Genomic DNA, 20,556 nt, shown 5'->3' with positions numbered 1-20,556 from the left:
TGCACAAGTTCATAGCGTTTCTGTTTTGCATGTTGCTATTCCGGTTGCAATGGATTTGTGTATCGATTGTCATTTTTATTTGTAGTTCAGTGTTGCTATTTTAGTTTTCATATTGTCGATTTGGCATCTGGAAGTAGTGAGGTGAGCTGTTGATGCAAGAAAATAGAGCGCCAAGTGGAGACATTTCTTCTGTTTGAGTTCAAAAGAAGGTGACAGCAGCGGAGGTAGATTGAAACTTTCGCGCCGTGTATCGGGAGAATGGCATTAGATAGAGCACGGCAAGAAAGTGGTTTTCACGTTTTAAGTAGGATCATTTTCACGTAAGTGACTGTCCACGTTCAAGAAAACCTACAAACTTGATGCAGATCGTTCAAATGCATTAGTCGCAAAGATCCATGTTAGTGTACTCGACAGCTGGCAAATTTGGTGAACTGTGATCATTCTGCCATCGTGCGACGTTTGTATGCAATGGAGAAGGTTTAAAAATCGGGTGCTCGGCGTGCTCCAAGCCAAAATCACAGAAATCAGCTTGTAGCCATATGTGCGTTTCTGCTTGTTCGTCATCGCTTGGCTCATGAACAACACGGGCCATTTCTATCCTACATCGTTACTGGTGGCGAGAAATGGTGTCTTAATGCTAACATAAGGAATGGAGATGAATAGCTGAGCCCAAACAAAGCAGCGGCTCCTCGTACAAAGCCCTGCGCGCATCATAAAAGGTAATGATATGCATCTGGTGGAACAGTGACGGTGTGATGCGCTACGAATTGATTCATCGAGCTGCAACCATCACTGCTGACATTTACTCTTGCAGACACTATCCAAGAACAGCGACCAGGAAGACAGCGTGAAGGAATGCTACTCCACTATAACACCCGCCCGGATTCTGCTAGGCTGACAAAAAGCACTTAGATTTTCACCTTTTCCTCTCTCCAACAACCTTCAAAGAACTTCGTCTCCGGATTAAAATGCGCTTCGAACATGGCTCAGTGAGTTCATCGTATCATAACCACGTGATTTCTACAGCCGCGGAATCGAAAAGTTATCCCAGCGTTGGCAGACTGTCGTAAATAGTGAAGGAGGATGTATTAATGATGAGTAAAATCTCTATTACTTGTATCTGTTGTGTTTATTAAACTTATGGAAAACCTTACAAACTTACGCACCAATTCTATATATTGCGGGTAAGCCACGTGCCTTGCGGATACGGTTTACCAATCTGCTGTGTAGCCGAGCGGTCTAGGCGTCTTGTCACGGTCCGCGCGGCTGCCCTCATCGGAGGTTCGAGTCCTCCCTCGGGCATGGGTGTGTTTGTCGTCCTTAGCGTAAGTTAGTTTAAGTTCGGTTAAATAGTGTGTAAGCTAAGGACCGATGACCTTAGCAGTTTGGTCCCATAAGACCTTACCACAAATTGATTACCTGGTGTGTGTGAGATTTTGACTTGCCAAAACGCGAGCCTATTTTTTCATCACACTGTTGTTGTTGAAACACAATTTTAAAGCGTAAGATATGTCATTAAGTTTTATTGATGATGGAACAGATGTGCTAAAACTTTCACAGCTAAGTCAGTTTAGGGAGTTCAAGTTTGACGTAAACAGATGGAATTGCAACCATTACTAATTTGGAGAACTGTGTCATTTACTGGGGCGTAGCATTCATTTCACGCTAGGTGAGGAGAGCTCTACGTCAACGTGACGTAGACACGCGTCATCGACTGTTGTGTGCGTCTTGAGTCTGCACTGTTCATTGTTCTTACTTGATTTACAAGATGAAGGCAAAATTAAATGGAACTAGGTGGTTTAATATTTCCAGCAATATTCGGAATTACTTCCACCTTCAGTTTCTCATTTTAACGTTTCTGCCCACATGAATTATGTACAATTCATTGGCCTTTATAAAAATACGAAACACTTTAATTTCTCCCTATTTCACGTTTTTATCCACATGATTTATGCACGATTAATCGGACTAAAAATGCCTAGACACTTGCGTTATAGTTATGATTCCTTCATTCAGATATTCGTTATGTTCATGAAACACACAGAAACATCCCGCATTCTTTGGATTGCAGCTTAATAATTAATTATTTCACGTTTCTATCCATACGATTTATGCACGATTCATTGGATTTTTTTAAAAAATTGACTAAAAGCTTTTTTTTTACTTTCGTTATGGTTACTCCGTTCAGACATTCATTATGTTCCTGAAACACATTCCATCCCATATCGTTGGGATTTCAGCTTAATAATTAATTCAACTGGGATGAGCGTAACAGATAACTTCTGTCACTTCATTTGTACACATGTGTTTACATTTAGCTTTGACGTTATCGGTACAACCGCAAAGATCTATATACACACTCATGTAGTCGATTTAGGTTATTTACGTCACGACGACGTAGTGTTACGTCACCACGACGTAGGTTCCTCCTCACCTAGCATGAGATGAATGCTACCCTTTACTGAGTGTCAACGACTGTACCGTGTGAAAATGCTTTCGTGAATACCGTGAATCACAAGCCATTGCTGGAGATTTTGTAGCCACAGCAAAGCTACCCAAGCTCCCCAGTGGCCAACATCGCCTACCAATACCTGCATTCGGTCTCTTTCGGCTCTGTTCGGCTCGATCGGGCCACGTCGGATTCCCGAGATCGCCAGCCAAAGATTAGAAAGCCCCGCAGGAGGAATTGATGAGGCTGCTGCTACGAAAAACAAATACAGCAGCCGGCCTGACCTTCTTTGATCAGTTCCGTGGGGGTCGCACTGGCTAGGCGAAGAAAGCTTCCCAGTTCTCCCGCGGTGTCCGATCCTGTGATCGGTAAGCCCCGCGGCGCGCGGGTATTAATTTAAATGGTGCGACGTGCAGCGCGGCGGAGAGTTCAGTGCTCGCCTAATGAAACACGCCGCGTGGCCCGGGCGGCCGGCCGGCTGCAGATGAAGACGTCTTCTCGCTTGGCAGCTCAAGGCCGTCCGCCTCGGGCCCGCCCCCCCCCCCCCCTCTCACCCCCACCCCAGCGATTCCCCCTCCTTACGCCGTGCTGGGCGCCTGTTATTACACCTCGGTCGGCCGCCAGAGACCGCCGCCGAGCTGAACTGAACCTGCCGGCTTTTCCCACGCGCTGGCTATGTGCATAAACTTTATTAATGAATGCTGCTCTGTGGCCGAGACACGCTGGTGGTTTACATGTAACGACAGCTTTTTCCGGAATTTTCTAGGATCGATTCTGCTGCAGCGATGAACATGCGCGCAACTGGGAGAAAGAGCAGGTTTTCAGATATAACATCTCTTCAAGAGCACACTACCGAAGCTCTGTCTGTTGTTCATTAGCTCTAGCTCTGTATCACATGTATGCCGTTCCATTGGGTTCGGTTCGTTTTCGGTTGCATCCTAAAACGAATGAAAATCACTCATGCACTGTCCTGTTACAGTTCATATTAGGTTTTGTGTTTTCTTCCGTACAAAGGCTAAGTAGTGATCATGGAGAGAAGTCAAGTTGTTGCACTGTTGGTTCTCTGTTATTGTGGTCTTCAGTCCTGAGACTGGTTTGATGCAGCTCTCCATGCTACTCTATCCTGTGCAAGCTTCTTCATCTCCCAGTACCTACTGCAACTTACATCCGTCTGAATCTGCTTAGTGTATTCATCTCTTGGTCTCCCTCTACGATTTTTACCCTCCACGCTGCCCTCCAGTACTAAATCGGTGGTCCCTTGACGCCTCAGAACATGTCCTACCAACCGGTCCCTTCTTCTAGTCAAATTGTGCCACAAACTCCTCTTCTCCCCAATTCTATTCAATACCTCCTCATTAGTTATGTGATCTACCCATCTAATCTTCAGCATTCTTCTGGAGCGCCTCATTTCGAAAGCTTCTTTTCTCTTCTTGTCTAAAGTATTTATCGTCCATGTTTCACTTCCATACATGGTTACACTCCATACAACTACTTTCAGAAACGACTTCCTGACACTTAAATCTATACTCGATGTTAAGAAATTTGTCTTCTTCAGAAACGCTTTCCTTGCCATTGCCAGTCTACATTTTATATCCTCTCTGCTTCGACCATCGTCAGTAATTTTGCTCCCCAAATAGCAAAACTCCTTTACTACTTTAAGTGTCTCATTTCCTAATCTAATTCCCTCAGCATAACCAGATTTAATTCGACTACATTCCATTATCCTCGTTTTGCTTTTGTTGATGTTCATCTTATATACTCCTTTCAAGACGCTGTCCATTCCGTTCAACTGATCTTTCAAGTGCTTTGCTGTCTCTGCTCTTCCAAGTGCTTTTCTGTCTCTGACGGAATTACAATGGCATCGGCGAACCTCAAAGTTTTTATTTCTTCTCCATACCTACTCCGAAATTTTCTTTTGATTGAATTTGAATAATATCGGGGAGAGGCTACATCCCTGTCTCACTCCCTTCCCAGCCACTGCTTCCCTTTCGTGCCCCTCGACTCTTATAAGGGGCGTCTGGTTTCTGCACAAATAGTAAATTTGTAAATAGCCTTTCGGTCCCTGTATTTTACCCCTGCCACCTTCAGAATTAGAAAGAGAGTATTCCAGTCAACATTGTCAAATGCTTTCTCTAATTCTACAAATGCTAGAAACGTAGATTTGCTTTTCCTTAATCTCTCTTCTAAGTTAAGTCGTAGGGTCAGTATTGCCTCACGTGTTCCAATATTGCTGCAGAATCCAAACTGATCTTCCCCGAGGTCGGCTTCTACCAGTTTTTCCATTCGTCTGTAAAGAATTCGCGTTAGTATTTAGCAGCTGTGACTTATTAAACTGATAGTTAGGCAATTTTCACATCTGTCAACACCTGATTTGTTTGGGATTGGAATTATTATATTCTTCTTGAAGTCTGAGGGTGGTAGAGGTTTGTCAGGACTGGCTCTCACAATGCTGTCAGTAGTTCGTTGGTTCTCTATAGAAGAATAAAAATGGTGCACTGTATTATAATTTTATATGCAGTTTAAATAAATTTCGTTCGTTATTTTCTTAATTTTCAAATAATTCCCTTCTAAATTTCTTCAATATCGCAGTGAGCTTACCAATTGCTCTAGTGTACCACGTCTCTTATTCGATAAAAATGAATTTTTCAATACTTAACCAGTTCAGTTTTCTTAGTGACTTCAAATACATCAAAGTCGCTGAAAATTTCAACTCAAACGTCTTTCCATAGTTCCTACGCCCTAAATTTATCCCTGCATAAAAAGTTTATTTGCGTGGCCATCCTCTGCAGCAATCACAGAAACATTTGTTTTCTAAGTAAAACCGCCTTCTCTTGCTGCAACTATATTTTATTTCTCCCAGACGCGTTTCGCCTTTTTTCCCTATGGCTTCTTCAGCGGCATCTAGAACGAGAGAGTTTTGTTTTGGTGTGGTGTTATATTCCGAATTTTTTCTTTCACACTGTTCACCGTGTTTATCTTTATCTTTGTGATGCACTATTACTCTTTTGCCACTAGTTACAGATATTTCTTCGAAAACTGCACTTTTAAAGACGTAAATATTGTTTGTTCTTTATCTGTTTAATTTGTTTACCAATATGTTGCCAACCTGACAAACTATACGTTGAAAACTAACATACAGGTATGTTATGATGTTTGTGTGTGTGTGTGTGTGTGTGTGTGTCTGTCTGTGTGCGTAGGTTGGGGGGGGGGGGGGGGAAATTGGTGGTTTGAGTTGTAGAGTGCTGAATATGAATGTAATAGCTGTTAGAGTTTGGTTGAAAGCTTTGGTGATCAGCTGATATGAGTTTTGGTTTAAATGTTCTGTAGAGCGGTTCGTGGACCTTTTCTATCAATTGTCCTTGTGCCCCACCAAAGAACATTTAAACCAAATCTCAAATCAGCGGATCACTAAAGCTTTCAACCACTCTCTAACGGCTATGACATTCATATTCATCATTCTACTGTTCAAACCACCAACTTCCACCCCTCCCCCTCACTATACTTCAACTCACTATCTCTCTCTCTCCCTCCCCCCCCCCTCTCTCTCTCTCTCTTTCTCTCACTCTCTCTCTCTCACACACACACACACACACACACACACACACACACACACACACACACACATTTACTCACACACATACCCACTCAGAGAGATATAAACATCATGACTAGACAATAGTGAGCTGTGTTGCGGCTCACGTTGGTTGGATGGCATCGCGTAAAAGGGATAGTGGGGTCTCATTTTCTTCTGTTGTTTACTGGCGCCACTACGTTTGCTAGTGTTGTCTGTCCGCGAGTGGCAGCAGCAGCGGTTATCAATAGTACTATCTTTGGAAGGGCCTCAATTGTTTTCTGGATCGGAGTGTGCCGGGGGGGGGGGGGGGGGGGGAGTTGAGTTGGGACGGAGCAGCAGTGAGGACCGGCAGCGCGAGGACTTGCCAGGACCGCTGGCGACACACGTGCACTGCCAGATCGAGGGGCTGTACTTGTGAGGGCCACAGCCTCGTTGTTCACTGGACCCAGGACGTTTGAGTTGAGTGAGCATTAAATCAGTAGTGAAACGTCCACCATTTTGAGATCATGCCATTTGTTCGCATGTTGCTGCGATGAAGAGCAACGAACGGAGTGTTTGGAGTTGGAGAAATTTATTAGCCATCCTGCACTTCTTATTATTAATCATTGAATTCCTTGTGTTTATTGATGAAGCGGTATTTTTCTGCCTAGTGCCACAGTTACCTGCCCTGGAGGTTAGCGTATTTTCGCTGCAGTGTACCTTTCCTCGCCTTGCCACTGCTGTCCAGTAAGGGGTGTAGTTTGACAGCCTCCTTGATTATGGTTCGGATATTTCGTTCTTTTGGACTACCTCGCTCGTAGTGGTTCCTTCTGCTACTGGATGTTCTAAACACCGTATTCTGAAGACCCAGTGGTGTCTGCTGTTTCTGACTTGCCTGGGTTATTCCATCATTGTGTTGGTTACCAGACGTTAGGTATATTTTGCAAGAGCGTTGGTCTGTGTTTAAACTGTCTCTAGTTTGAGTTACCATCCGGTTAAGTGAATACAGCTCTTGGCTGCCTGTCTCATCAGTTACGAAGTTGAGTGACTTTCCCAGGCTGATCCTTGGAGCACTGTATGAGGCCCACTTCACTCTTGGTTTGATCAGATTGTGATGATTTTTTTTAAAATTTAATTTTGAGTTATTACTATTGGGGCCTTCAGCCGACAAGTAATTTTTAATTTCTTGTCAATAAGGCCTTCAGCCATGAATGCAACTTGCTTAAGAATTTTTTATTAGACATTGTGTCTTAATAGTCAAATTTGATAATTGTTCCTTACTGTCAACCTCATTTGCAATTGGTTCCAAATAAAGTGTACATGACTAAAAAGAAAAAGACCTGAGCAACCAACGGTAACTGAGTAAGGCCCCATCCACAACGAATCCTGCCGTTCCCTAAGTTCCACGTCTCAATTAGTTTTCAACATATACTTCGTTAGGTTGGCAACATGTAGATAGACAGACTAAGAGCACATTTTACGAACATATAGCTATAACTAGTGGCAAAAAGGTAATAGTGCACCACAAAAACAAGGATAAACAGGGTAAGCAGTTGAAAGAATTAGTTCGCAATATAAAAATGTGCGCTCTCGTGACCAGATGAGAGGAAACGTAGATGCCAACAAATTGTAAGCAATTAGTGATTTACATAAGAAACGCGACGTGAACTGTTTGATAATCTAAAAATAACACATGTCGAAACGAAACTGTATCGTTCTAGATCCCACTGAAGATGCCTTAGAGTAAAAAAAGGCACCACGCCTCTGGGGAAAATAAATTACAGTTGCAGCAAGAAAAAGTGGTTTCCTTTACAAAACAAATATTATCCTCATAGTTTTCAAAATTTTTGTCCCACATCACTGGTTTAGATTGCATTTCAGAAATCAGCTGATCCACAACAACGTCTGGTAAACCGCTCATTTTATTAGAATCACTGAGACAACTATCTTCGTAATTTTTAAGAGAGATCAACTCGCTAACAGAAACTGAACCGCGCGCAAACGAACATCGTGCTTGTTTTCTGTTCCCCTGACACGAGTTCGCACCTTATAGAAACCTGATGAAACCTCTTCGTGTCGAGGGAATATTCGGTGCTCTACTGTTTCTTTTAGGCACCGAACACAAACCGAGGCGTCTTATCACACTTTCTGGGGGCTACCGAAAAATAAACTAAAACGAACCGAACCGCATACGTGTGAAACTGGCCTTAGACTGATTTTGAAGATAAAGTAATCTGTTTTTCTCTCGGTGTTTTTGCTTTCATGCCTTATCATGCTCACCATTTACTGTAGATTACGAGGGCAACGCGAAAAGTCTCTTTACACGAGCGTCTTTCTTGTCACAGTTGACTCCTCGTGGCAAGTACGGTGACTCCAAAAGGTATTCGTTCGACCACAGCGCATAGAATATAACAAGAACACTCATAAAAAACTTGGCCAGGTACGAGTAGGGCTCGCGCACTGAGGGTTGTGTGCAAACTTCGTTATATATACAGACAGTTCAGCCATTCAGGTAATACAGAACCTCGACTATTTGCATCTTACCGATCATGTATTGATACTGACAGTGTATAGGTCACATGGATTCCAAGACTGGCTCTGAGCACTATGGGACATAACATCTGTGGTCATCAGTCCCCTAGAACTTAGAACTACTTACACCTAACTAACCTAAGGACATCACACACATCCATGCCCGAGGCAGGATTCGAACCTGCGATCGTAGCGATCATGCGGTTCCAGACTGTAGCGCCTAGAACCGCTCGGCCAGATTCCAAGATTATCGAGAATGTTTAATTTAAGTTGGAAATCGGATAATGAGTGACAAAAGAAATATTTTTCGTGTGGCATAATGGTAAATGAACAATATTCTGATTTTTTCCGTTACTTGTATTGTTTAACTTTTCTTCTTGCCATATTTCATGTTGCTACGTCAAGGGAAAGTACCCTATGGGTCTAAATGAGTGAGTTTGCGAGTATCAAAATACATGACGCAAATGACTGTATCTTTTGGCTGCATTAACTTAAAAGCTTAACATTTTTACACTACCAATGGACTATATACCTTAGTATGCAACACAAATTCAATTTTATATGTCTATCCATTCTTGGGAAAAGAGGTCTTAATAGACGGAGGGACAGACAGGCAGTTCGTGTGATATTATTACAAACTAACAATTTCGGTATTTTTCCTTTACCTGTACCGTGAAATCTTTCTTTGTGCCAAATTTCGTTATTCTAGACCAGCGGGAAGTACCGTATAGATTTTGATGAGCGAGTTTGCCAATATCGAATTATGTGAGATAAATGGACTTATCTTTTGACTGAATTAACTTAGAAGTTAAAGTTTGTTATACGGCCAAGGGAACAAAGACTTCAGTGACATAAATTTGAACCTAATACGTCTACGTCTTCCTCAGAAAAATGGGTCTTAACAGACAGGCAGACAAACAAACAGACGGATAAAAGATGACAATTTTTTTGTTCCTTGTGACATAATTACAAGTTCACAATTTTCGGATTTTTTTCCTTTACTTTTACAGGGAAGCCTTGCTTCTTGCCAAATTTCATAATTCTAGACCAACAGGAAGTACCCTATAGGTTTTGATGAATGAGTTTTCGGGTATTTATTTATTTATTTGGGTATGGCAATACAGCGACAATATTTTATATGAGTACAACATTATGTAAACGAAATGTATAAAACAAAACAATGTGTAATTAGTACTTGTGTAAAAAACAAGCAATAGCACAAAAGGTTAAAGTACAAACACTCAAGACAAAATAACTACACGTTAAAAAGCTTGGCAAGCCTGACTAGAAACTCATTCATATATTGAAGCTCAATATCTAGATTGCACAGCCAATCCAAAGCAGAGGGTTTCACATATATAACCTCAGAGACAGGTCCTGCGTATCTTCTTAAGGGGCATTCCTCAATAATATGGCGGCCGTTCTGTTCTGGTGCTCCACAGTCACAGGCTGGTGAGTCGCATAGACCCCACTTGTACTTATATGCATTGCATTTTGCATGGCTCGTTCTGATACTGTTTAATTTAGTCCAGGTACATCTCATCAGGTCAAAGCCCGGTAATTCCAGAGTAGGATCTTGGATACCTTGTTTATTAATTACAGAATCATTCCAAAAGTGCTCCTTGATGTCAGGTTGATTTTCTGTGATATAATTGGTCATACCTTTGGATTGTGTTGACGTGGAAGTTTCAATTTTTTACACCGGCAAGGGACTGCGTTCGTTAGGGTGTGACATAAATTTCAACCTGATATGTGTACCATTTCCGAGATTTGGTTGGAAGTTCCTACGGGACCAAACTGCTGAGGCCATCGGTCCCTAGGCCTACACACTGCTTAATCTGACTTAAACTATGTTACGCTAGGGACAACACACACACCCATTCTCGAGGAAGGACTCGAACCGTGGCAAGGGGCCCGAGACCGCGCGGCTACACGGCGCTGCCATTTCCGAGAAAAATGGCTTTTAACAGTCGTACAGACAGACAACAAAGTGATACCACACCTCACAAAGAAACTAGGACAGTTCGCTGAGAGATGTTGGAAAAGCCCGCAGATCCTCCTATACATTTTTTCCGGAGCAGCCGACGCTAGTTCGATATCGTGAACTGCGGGAACGAACGTTCATGGGCGTTTTCAACAGTGAGAATATGGAAATGATCACCATGGAAGACGAAATCTGCCCTGGGGAATATTTCCCGCGACAATGTTAAACAGTAATCTAAGACAGCTTCACAGATTTCAACAGTTATCTTTGCTTTCAGTATGACCAAAGGACACTTTGAAGACTAAGATGTGTTCACCATAATCATAGCAAAATTTCTTTACTATCCATATCTGGATGAAGACAATCAATATTGTACAGTTTGCTAGTTATTCATACGGTCACCACCATGTGCGATAAATAATAGTATAAAAATCACATCACTCGTATCAAGTCGATTGTATGATTTCTCTGGTGTTCTTGATTTACAAACTGCAGGGGTTATAATATTTATACGTGAATATCTAAGTTGAGGTACCGATTTTTAATATTAATTATACAAGGAGGCTAGTGAAACATATATAATTCGGAAGGTGCTTTGTCGTAAATGCACACACACACACACACACACACACACACAAATCATATGTGCACATAGCCTTTAGAGATAAACAAATGAAAATTGGTTTCCTTTGTATCTCACACTGCTATCAACTTCTACCACGCTTACCAATAGAATGCTATGGTAGAAATGCCACTAATCACTACTCATGAAAATTGGTTAGATATGGTTGTTTTCATGGAAATCGTAGAAGTATCAGTTATACGGAAGTCACAATGTTTCGTGAAATCGCATTATAGGGACGTTCGTGTTTAAGTGTTGCAGTAACACACGAATACCGGGCAGCGACAGTGCCACAATTGCTAGATTTTTGAAGTTGTCAGCCGTGTAAAACAAAACACCGTAATAACGAAACCATTGGGGCAACACATACTGTATATAACGTTATTTGTTGCCGTCGTTTTCTCGCTAACTTCTGTCTACGAGTGAACTGAACTAACTCTCTGTTCATTTGCCGCCGTTGCCACAAAATTTGAAGTAAGTTCGTAATTTTCAGTTTTTTCATTATGAATAGCTGTGACTTCGCTTATTACACGAAAACTATATTTGGTTTAGGCTACACCTTGAAGGAGGACACTTAATGGGTGGGACTGAAAGACAAAGAGCTAGAGAGACACAACTTTACCGGTAGACAATGTAACAGGAGTAATGTGCACGTTGATAATTATATTGTTGTTCTGAAGCATAGATTTAAATGTGCACTAAATGAAATTATAATTTGCGGTTTTGTTGAATTTACAGTGCAAACTTTGTAATGCAAAACGTTTGGCATTGGAGGTTACTTTGCGTGATATAGCGGCATTCATACCATGTTGTCATAAAGTGAAAGTTAATTTGCCGCCGTTAACACAGTTTTTCAACACTCTTACTTCAGATGATCGAACAATTAATGAGAAGTCAAAAAATATTTCAATAATATATGTAGCTACCATGCAGCAGTTGACATGGGCAGCTCTGACGCTAAAATTTCTGACAGTATTCCGTGGAATTTATCGCTTCTAAGATACATGACTTTTTTTTTATCACAGATCATGTCCAGCGACATTTACGTATTGTCGTTCACCATGTTATGCGCTGTTACATTTTTATGGCATCGACGCAGTCGGTCGAATTTCGACCACAAGCGATACTGGTCAGTTTAAAAGGATGCCAGCAGGGCCGCATTTTCAAGTTTTCCTTGTTGAACAGCCATGCTGGGGCAACGCTGAAGCTTTTTATTCGTATTCATCAAGTGTACAGTAGGTTCAGTAATAACAGTTCTGCCCCTGTCGCATTACTTTCATTGACAATATCTTGCCTAGACGCATAATGAGGTCAGCAAATACTTTCATCACAAAGTTCGTCGTATTAGTAGTTAACGAACATTCTCTATCAGTGAGCTTAATTTAATTAATATTTTCGGCTCTCTGTTTGCCGTGCTGACGCTTAATACAATAACGCTAAATATCACTAGAAGATATGCGACCAGAGTCTCTGATGCATCAACTGACAACAATTTTCCGTCGTCGTGAGCTGTAAATTCCGACACGATGGCAGATCGACATAATACTTCAATTTTAACGAACCCACTGACGTTTCAGGACACTTCCGTAATTGTGGAAGAAAATAAAGAGAAACGACAAATCCAGCACTGCACAGAACGTCAGAAGACAAGCCCTGGTAACACCAGGATGTTCATCTTTCCGAAGCTTGCTGTGAGAAAAATTAAATTTATTGTTTCCACCAAACCTTACAGACTGGGGCAAGTTGGAGTTGGCTGAACACGAAGAATTTGGTTTGGAGGGAACTGTTAGAGGAAAGGAAAAAAAAATCCCATTGGTTTATTAAACAATGCTATCAGACTCGTCGTGTTTGATAGCATACTTCGTCAAAGACACCGAAATACAGATGGTCACGTTAAACATAAGACAATATATAATGTAAAAACTTAAGAATTTATTGAGGTATTTGGAGACAGTGTCTTTCAATATGTATTGGAATTCAAAACGTTTTTATCACACATAACGCACCTCGATATGCCCACTATTAGAGGCTCGACATGCATCTAATCTGTATTCCACTTCTGTTAGGTGTTTTGCTGCACTGCAGGCGTTACGTTTGCGGCACGACAGCGGTGGCGCAGATCCGGTAGATTACGGGCTAGATTTGATTATTAACAAACGCCCACAAGGAAAAAAATCGGGTGGCGTAATGTCTGGGCTTTAGGGTGCCAAGCAATCGAGTACTACCTCTCCCAATACAGCTATCTGGGAGCAAATTATTCAGGAAATTCCTCACAATATTCACAAAATGGTGTGGCGCGCCATCTTGTTGAAAGATCGCCTCACGGGGAGGTCGTGGCACAGCTTATAGCTTCAACATGTCTACGTACGCTCTTGCATTAACTAGACGCTCCGCGAAGTACTGCCTCCGCGAATACCTTACGTCGCAGCTTCATTTTGTGACGATGCTGCAGTTTGCACGCCCGTAGGCGTAATCTTTTACGGACGACATCATGCTCTGTGGAACGAAGTAGCCGCGCGGGATTAGCCTAGCGGTCTCAGGCGCTGCAGTCATGGACTGTACGACTGGTCACGGCGGAGGTTCGAGTCCTCCCTTGGGCATGGGTGTGTGTGTTTGTCCTTAGGATGATTTAAGTTAAGTTGTGCGTAAGCTTAGGGACTGATGACCTCAGCAGTTAAGTCCCATAAGATTTCACACTCATTTGAACATTTTTTTTTGAACAAAGTAACTGTAATTGCCAGCTTGCTCGTCGGATTGACGTACGAGAGCTCCGCTGGAAGGACGTGCGGATTACTGATTAATTCAACAGTAGCCTCTGGAACTGCGTGTTTGGTGTGGTGTCCTGACATCGAAAGAAGTTTCCCAGTTTCCCGAAGCTGCCTGTCCCGTTTCTTGACTGTTACAAAAGTGACAACATCGTTAGTTGGTCGCAGTTAATATTCACGCCGAAAACGACATTGTACAAGTGTAAAAGACTTCAGCTCCGCGAGAGAAAATACACAGAACACCTTCTGCTTCTGGGTCCACGTGGCTGATGATGCGCGTTTCATGAGCAAAGCTGTAACAGTATGCGGACTCGTATCAACTGCCGCAAGCGAACACACGTTTTGAGTTACCATACTAATAGAAGCAAACCTCGAATAAATATCTCAATTACGTCTCAACATATTACATTTTCAGTATATACCTAGACAGCATTACGATAAACTTTATGTCTGCAACACTGTATAGCTGGTAACTTTTTGGTACGATTGTTGATCATGTCACGAGTAGATGCAAAAATTTTATCAGCGGAATCAGGAATCTATTCTTCGTTGAAACGAAAATGGTAGGAACATGTGGGCAGAGAATTCCTCTGTGGCCTCTTTTTTAAATGAACTGGGCCAAAACATCAAACAAAATCCCAGAATTCTTGAAAGTAGATTATTAGGAGGTCAATTAAAAGATATCGAGCGGAATAATTTTGTGTAATTAGACGTAACGACAGATAGTGCTATTCTTCCCACCCAGTTAATTTGTTAACACTGCTGTATTTGCGTGTGTTGTTGATATTCATTACAGCTCGTCGCCTAGTACCTCTAACGAGTTATGCCAAATCTACATTTGAGCAGCCGTAAGTTTTACGCAGTATTGCATCACGTGTATTTTATTGCACTTATTATTGCTGTCCTGTCCGCCCCCGGTAGCTGAGTGGTCAGCGAGACAGAATGTCAATCCTAAGGGCCCGGGTTCGATTCCTGGCTGGGTCGGAGATTTTCTCCGCTCAGGGAGTGAGTGTTGTGTTGTCCTAATCATCATCATTTCATTCCCATCGACGCGCAAGTCGCCGAAGTGGCGTCAAATCAAAAGACTTGCACCCGGCGAACGGTCTACCTGATGGGAGGTCCTAGTCACACGACATTTTTTATTGCTGTCTTGTATCTACTTACGAACATTTATGGTAAATTCGCTCCTAAGTAACTTGATTTCCGGAACTGCCGCATAGAAACTGTACTGGAATTTGCTACCGCCAAATACTATACACTATCTATTATCATTTTAAATTTACTACACAACAAACTGTTATTACAACAGTTCGGACTTGTCCGAAAGAACAGACACCATTGATGACCTGCAGCCGCCTAGAACGAAGTTAGAATTAATTTAATACCTTCAACTGCTGACGGGCGTTGATATGTATCAACGGGGACAGGTGACAATGTGTGCTCTCGACCGAGACTCGAACCCAGGATCTCCTGCTTGCACGGCAGACGCTCTATCCGTCTCAGATGGATAGAGTGTCTGCCATGTAAGCAGCAGATCCCGGGTTAGAGTCCCGGTCTGGGGGCCACACAATTTCTTCTGTACCCGTTGAGATATATCAACGCCCGTCAGCAGCTGAAGGTATTAAATTAATTCTAATTTCAACTTCTAACTGGTTTCGCCAATTTCACTCAGTTTTCAGACCTATCGAAGTGATTGTAAGCTTTCATAAATATTGGTTCTGCTAGGCTAGTAAGTATAGTCCATTTATATTTAACTCTAACATTCCAGCTGTTAAGGGCAACAGTCAGATTCCATATTTCTGGATTTTCGAAAGCATTTGACACGGTGCCCCATAGCGGGCTGTTAACGAAGGCGCGAGCTTATAGAACAAGTTCATAAATATGCGAGTGGCTCGAAGACTTCTTAAATAATGGAACCCAGTAAGTTGTCCTCGATGGCGAGAGACCATCAGAGACAAGGATATCGTCAGGAGTGCCCCAGGGAGCTGCGATAGGACCGCTGTTGTTCTCTACACACCCAGGCTGACAGGGTGGATAGCAATCTGCGGTTGTTTGCTGAAGTTGCCGTGGTGTGCAGTAGTTTAGAAGTTGAATGTCTGTAGGAAGATTACAATGCGACTTAGACAAAATTTCCAGCTCGTGTGATGAATGGCAGCTAGAACTAAATATGTAAAAATAAAGTTAATGGCTCTGAGCACTATGGGACTTAACATCTGAGGTCATCAGTCCCCTAGAACTTAGAACTACTTAAACCTAACTAACGTAAGGACATCACACACAGCCATGCCCGAGGAAGGATACGAACATGCGAACGGAGCAGTCGCGCGGTTCCGGACTGCAGCGCCAGAACCGCTGGGCCACCGCGGCCTACAAATATAAGTTAATGCGGTTGAGTACGAAGATTAAACCTGCAACGTTCGGATTCAGTATTACTGGTGTTCCGCATGACACAGTCAAATCATGTCTGGGCGTAACGTTGCAAAGCGATATGAGGTGGGCCGAGCATGTGCGAACTTGGTAGGGAAGGCGAATGCTCGACTTCGATTTATTGGGAGAGTTTTAGGAAAGACTGGTTCACCTGTAAACGAAATCGCATATAAGACGCTCGAGCGTTTGGGATGCGTACCAGGTCGGATTGAAGGAAGACATCGAAGGAATTCAGAGGCGGGCTGCTAGATTTGTTACCTGTAGGTTCGAAAAACACGTAAGAGATGCTTCGAGAACTCAAATGGGAATCCCTGATAGGAAGGTGACATTCTTTTCGAGAAACACTATTGAGAAAATTTAGAGAACCGGCAATTTAAGCTGACTGCCGAACGACTCTACTGCCGCCAATATTCATTGCGCCTAAGGTCCACGAAGATAAGATACAAGAAATTAGGGCTCATACGGAGACATAAAGACAGTTTTTCCTTCGCCCTATTTACGAGTGGAACAGGAGGGGAAATGACAAGTATTAGTACAGGGTACCCTCCGCCACGCACCGTTCGGTGGCTTGAGGAGTGTCAAAGTAGATGTAGATAGTACTCAGCAATTCTTGCCTTCACACAGGTCTACTGAGTAGGTGTAGGACACTAGCATGTTAGGTAATCTGGCATTCCGAGAGGAAAACCGTGTACAGAAACCACTCGTAATCTTTTTCCCTAAGCAACAGAGAAATATAGTAGTCACCCATAAGCGTAGTTGCTAATGAAGTACATCTTTCTGTTTATTGACTGGAAAAAATAGAACTTTTAATCATTTCGTTTATAAACAATGACTTGTTTGAAGCTGTTTCAACTTTTATTTTCAGGTGTTTTTGTTGGAGAGGCGAGACCATTAAATTGCAATTTATTTAATTAAAGCAATGCATATAATGCGATTTCCTTTCAAAATACAGCGCCGAACTATGCCAGAAAATAATGCTGAATGCAAAAGTGATTTTTTGAGTCGGCGGCAAGAAATGTTGCCTAGATATTAAGCCCCTGAAACGACCAAAGAACTCATTCTGGAAAGGTATTGTGGAAGATTCGCAGCTGACTCTAGAAGTGAATACAAATGAAGCCTAATGATTTGGATGTTATTTTGCTGACACACTTAATCGGTTTAGAATTAGCACTTGCTTCTAGCGCAGATCGCACCTTAAGATCTCTTGGCAGTGATCGTGATGAGATGCAAGATATCGTTTCATCAGCCAGCAGAATGTTGGGTTTGTATGAGAGCGGGAACAGGTCGATCTCGATACAGAAAAAATAAAACTCCTGCGTAATAACGCTTCATCTGCCTAGGGAACTTCGTGGAATATTCAGTGGTAAATTCATTATAAATTCTGGTTAAGATTCGTTCTTAAGATACGAGAATGTTTGAAAGGAAAAAAACTTTTACTAATACGATAAATCTTTGAGGGAGGTGAGCGTGAAATCCTTTGCTAACAGTAGTCCACAGATAGAGATTTATTTGATTATTTGTACCTTTCATATTCATTGTTCATTTTCCTCTTAAATTATTTTGTATCTTTTAAAAGGGCGTTGCGCATGTAGTACCGACCACAGCCTTTTTCTTATTGCACACTAGCTGCAGTACCCGGAGTTGCCGGCATGTTCAGTATCTGCCACACGCAATGATTGGCCCTGTGCCTGGTTGATATTCATAGCGAATACAAGCCGCACGGGAAACTACAATCACTTTAAATCTAAGGGCGCATTTAATTCACCGCGTATCAACGGAATGCGAGGAATGAATACGTCTTAAAGCGCATTAGTTTCTTTGCGGCCAGCCTTGTTCCGTTGCATGTGTAATAACGGCAACTAATCACTAAGTACGGGTTTCCTGTCAAATTATCGAGCCTTCGCTCGATCCACAATCTAGTGACGTTGATGGCACGATCTCCAAGACGGGTATTACCGCTTTAATTTACGCTTGCGGTAGGGATTACAGTCAGTTTACGACGATATATTTCATTGTTTAGGCATTTAATTTTTCAATAATTTTCTTCATTATTTCATGTGAATGTGGAAATTCGAAATAAATCGACCAAGAACTTTGAATTAAATCCGCTAAGTACTTTTCTAGATGTTTGGTAACAACGTTTCTCCTTTGTACAGGGGGAAGAAAAATTCGCACACTCTGACTTCGCAACGCTATTCCTCACATACTGGCAATATAAAAATGTCTATCATAAAATTTCGTCCTGCGCATATTCTGGGTAGTAAATGGACGTTAAAGATTGGCAACACTGTAATCACGTGTACGGAACTCATCTGTCTGAATATAACGATAGCGCTAAAAGGGTTATTATAGTGGATAGTGTTTTCCGTTAGCATGCCCGAGGCTGAGGGTTCGATTTTGGGTAGAGGCTTATTTGTTTTATTTGCGAAGTAGTCTGCGTGGTAAGGTATCTTAATCGTCATACAGCGATTACAGTGGGTCTTCTACAAAACATTTGCAGTTACGTACCACGAACACGGAAATCGAAATACAATTGTTTTAATGGTCAGCTTCTAAAGGAACCTTTTTCATGTCAAGTACGTGAATCGTTTCACGCCACTGCATCTAATATATTCCAAACTAGTTTTGTTTGTACCCCCCCCCCCCCAACTGTCCTATGGATTAACACCACCTATTATTCTTGCCACGTTCAGGTCAGTTACATTTTTGGTAGGACCTTACGTCACCAGTAGGGCTAGCAACATGCTTTGCAAATAATTTTGATGCGGCCATTGGGGAAGGGTACACAGAAAACAGGTTTGGAATCTAGTAGCTGCAGTGGTGCGAAATAATTCACGTCCACGATGTTCTAAAGGCCTCTTTAAAAGATGCCAAGTGAAAACGATTGTTTTCCGTTTCTGCGTCCATAGTACGTGATTGTAAATGTTTTGTAGAAGACCCACTGTGATCGCCAGTTACTGTACCACGCAGCCTACTTTTAGCGAGTGAAGACGGATATGCCTCGTCCCAGAATCGAACCCTCAACCTCCTGCATGCTAGCCCAAAAATCTATCTAGTACACAAAACTCCACAACGCTATTCTCGATACTGACAGTGGTAGTTACCGTGCATGTGATTATAGTGTTGCCAGATTTCCAATCTTTAACGTCCATTTACTGCCCGAAATATGCGCAGGACGAAATTTTGTGAGAGACATTTTTGCATTGAAAGTATGTGAGGAATCGCGCTGCGGAGTCCGAGTGGGCGAATCTTTCTTCACCCGGTATTACGAAATCTTATGCAGACAGTGACCTTGCTCTTGTCTTGAAGGTAAAATGTGTAGAATTTCGTCAAGATCGGACTAAAACTGTACATTTCTATGAATAACAAACATACAAACAAACAAACCGCCACTCTTCTTTAACATATCGGTAGATGGAAGATACTGTACATGTTAACGTGGAAGTATTGGTAAAAAAAAAGGAAAAAAAAGAAACTTGTGCACCAAAGCGTATACACAGACAGAGATATGTAAACAGGCAGAATACGGCGCTGCGGTCGGCAACACTTATATAAGAACAGTACCTGGCGCAGAATGAGATCTTCACTCTGCAGCGGAGTGTGCGCTGATATGAAACTTCATGGCAGATTAAAACTGTGTGCCCGACCGAGACTCGAACTCGGGACCTTTGCCTTTCACGGGCAAGTGCTCTACCAACTGAGCTACCGAAGCACGACTCACGACCGGTACTCACAGCTTTACTTCTGCCAGTATCCGTCTCCTACCTTCCAAACTTTACAGAAGCTCTTCTGCGAAACATGCAGAACTAGCACTCCTGAAAGAAAGGATACTGTGGAGACATGGCTTAGCCACAGCCTGGGGGATGTTTCCAGGGAAGGGTACCTGACGCAGTTGTTAGATCGGTTACTGCTGCCACAATAGGGGCTTATCAAGATTTAAGTAAAACTGAACGTGGTGTTACAGCTGGCACACGAATGGTGGGAAACAGCATCTCCGAGGTAGCGATGGAGTGATTATCACGTACGACCATTTCACGAGTGTACCGGGAATAGCACGAATCCCGTAAGACAGCCAATCTCAGACATCGCTGCAAGAAAGGGAACGACGACTGAAGAGAATCGTTCAACGTGACAGAAGTGCAACCCTTGCGCAAATTGCTGCAGATTTTAGTGCTGGGTTACCGACAAGAGTCAGCGTGCTAACCATTCAGCGAAACACCATCA

The 20,556-nt window shown here is 42.4% G+C and overlaps 2 protein-coding genes and 1 non-coding gene across 4 annotated transcripts in view; 1 reads left to right on the top strand and 2 right to left on the bottom strand.

Moving 5' to 3' along the window:
- The window catches only part of LOC126267077 (L-lactate dehydrogenase-like), a 489,630-nt gene that overhangs the window by 60,560 nt on the left and 408,514 nt on the right, over positions 1 to 20,556 (top strand). The window lies entirely within an intron of this gene.
- LOC126267078 (uncharacterized) overlaps positions 1 to 20,556 on the bottom strand; it is a 219,311-nt gene that overhangs the window by 79,052 nt on the left and 119,703 nt on the right. The gene's annotated exons all lie outside the window — the stretch shown is intronic.
- On the bottom strand, positions 19,971 to 20,045 carry Trnas-uga (transfer RNA serine (anticodon UGA)). The gene has a single exon. It is a non-coding gene; the product is annotated as a tRNA-Ser (tRNA).

This window comes from Schistocerca gregaria, chromosome 4, assembly GCF_023897955.1.
Source record: "Schistocerca gregaria isolate iqSchGreg1 chromosome 4, iqSchGreg1.2, whole genome shotgun sequence".
NCBI classification, from domain to species: Eukaryota; Metazoa; Arthropoda; class Insecta; order Orthoptera; family Acrididae; genus Schistocerca; species Schistocerca gregaria.
Note: the sequence above shows the minus strand (reverse complement) of the source record. Positions and strands in the feature narration are given on the sequence as shown.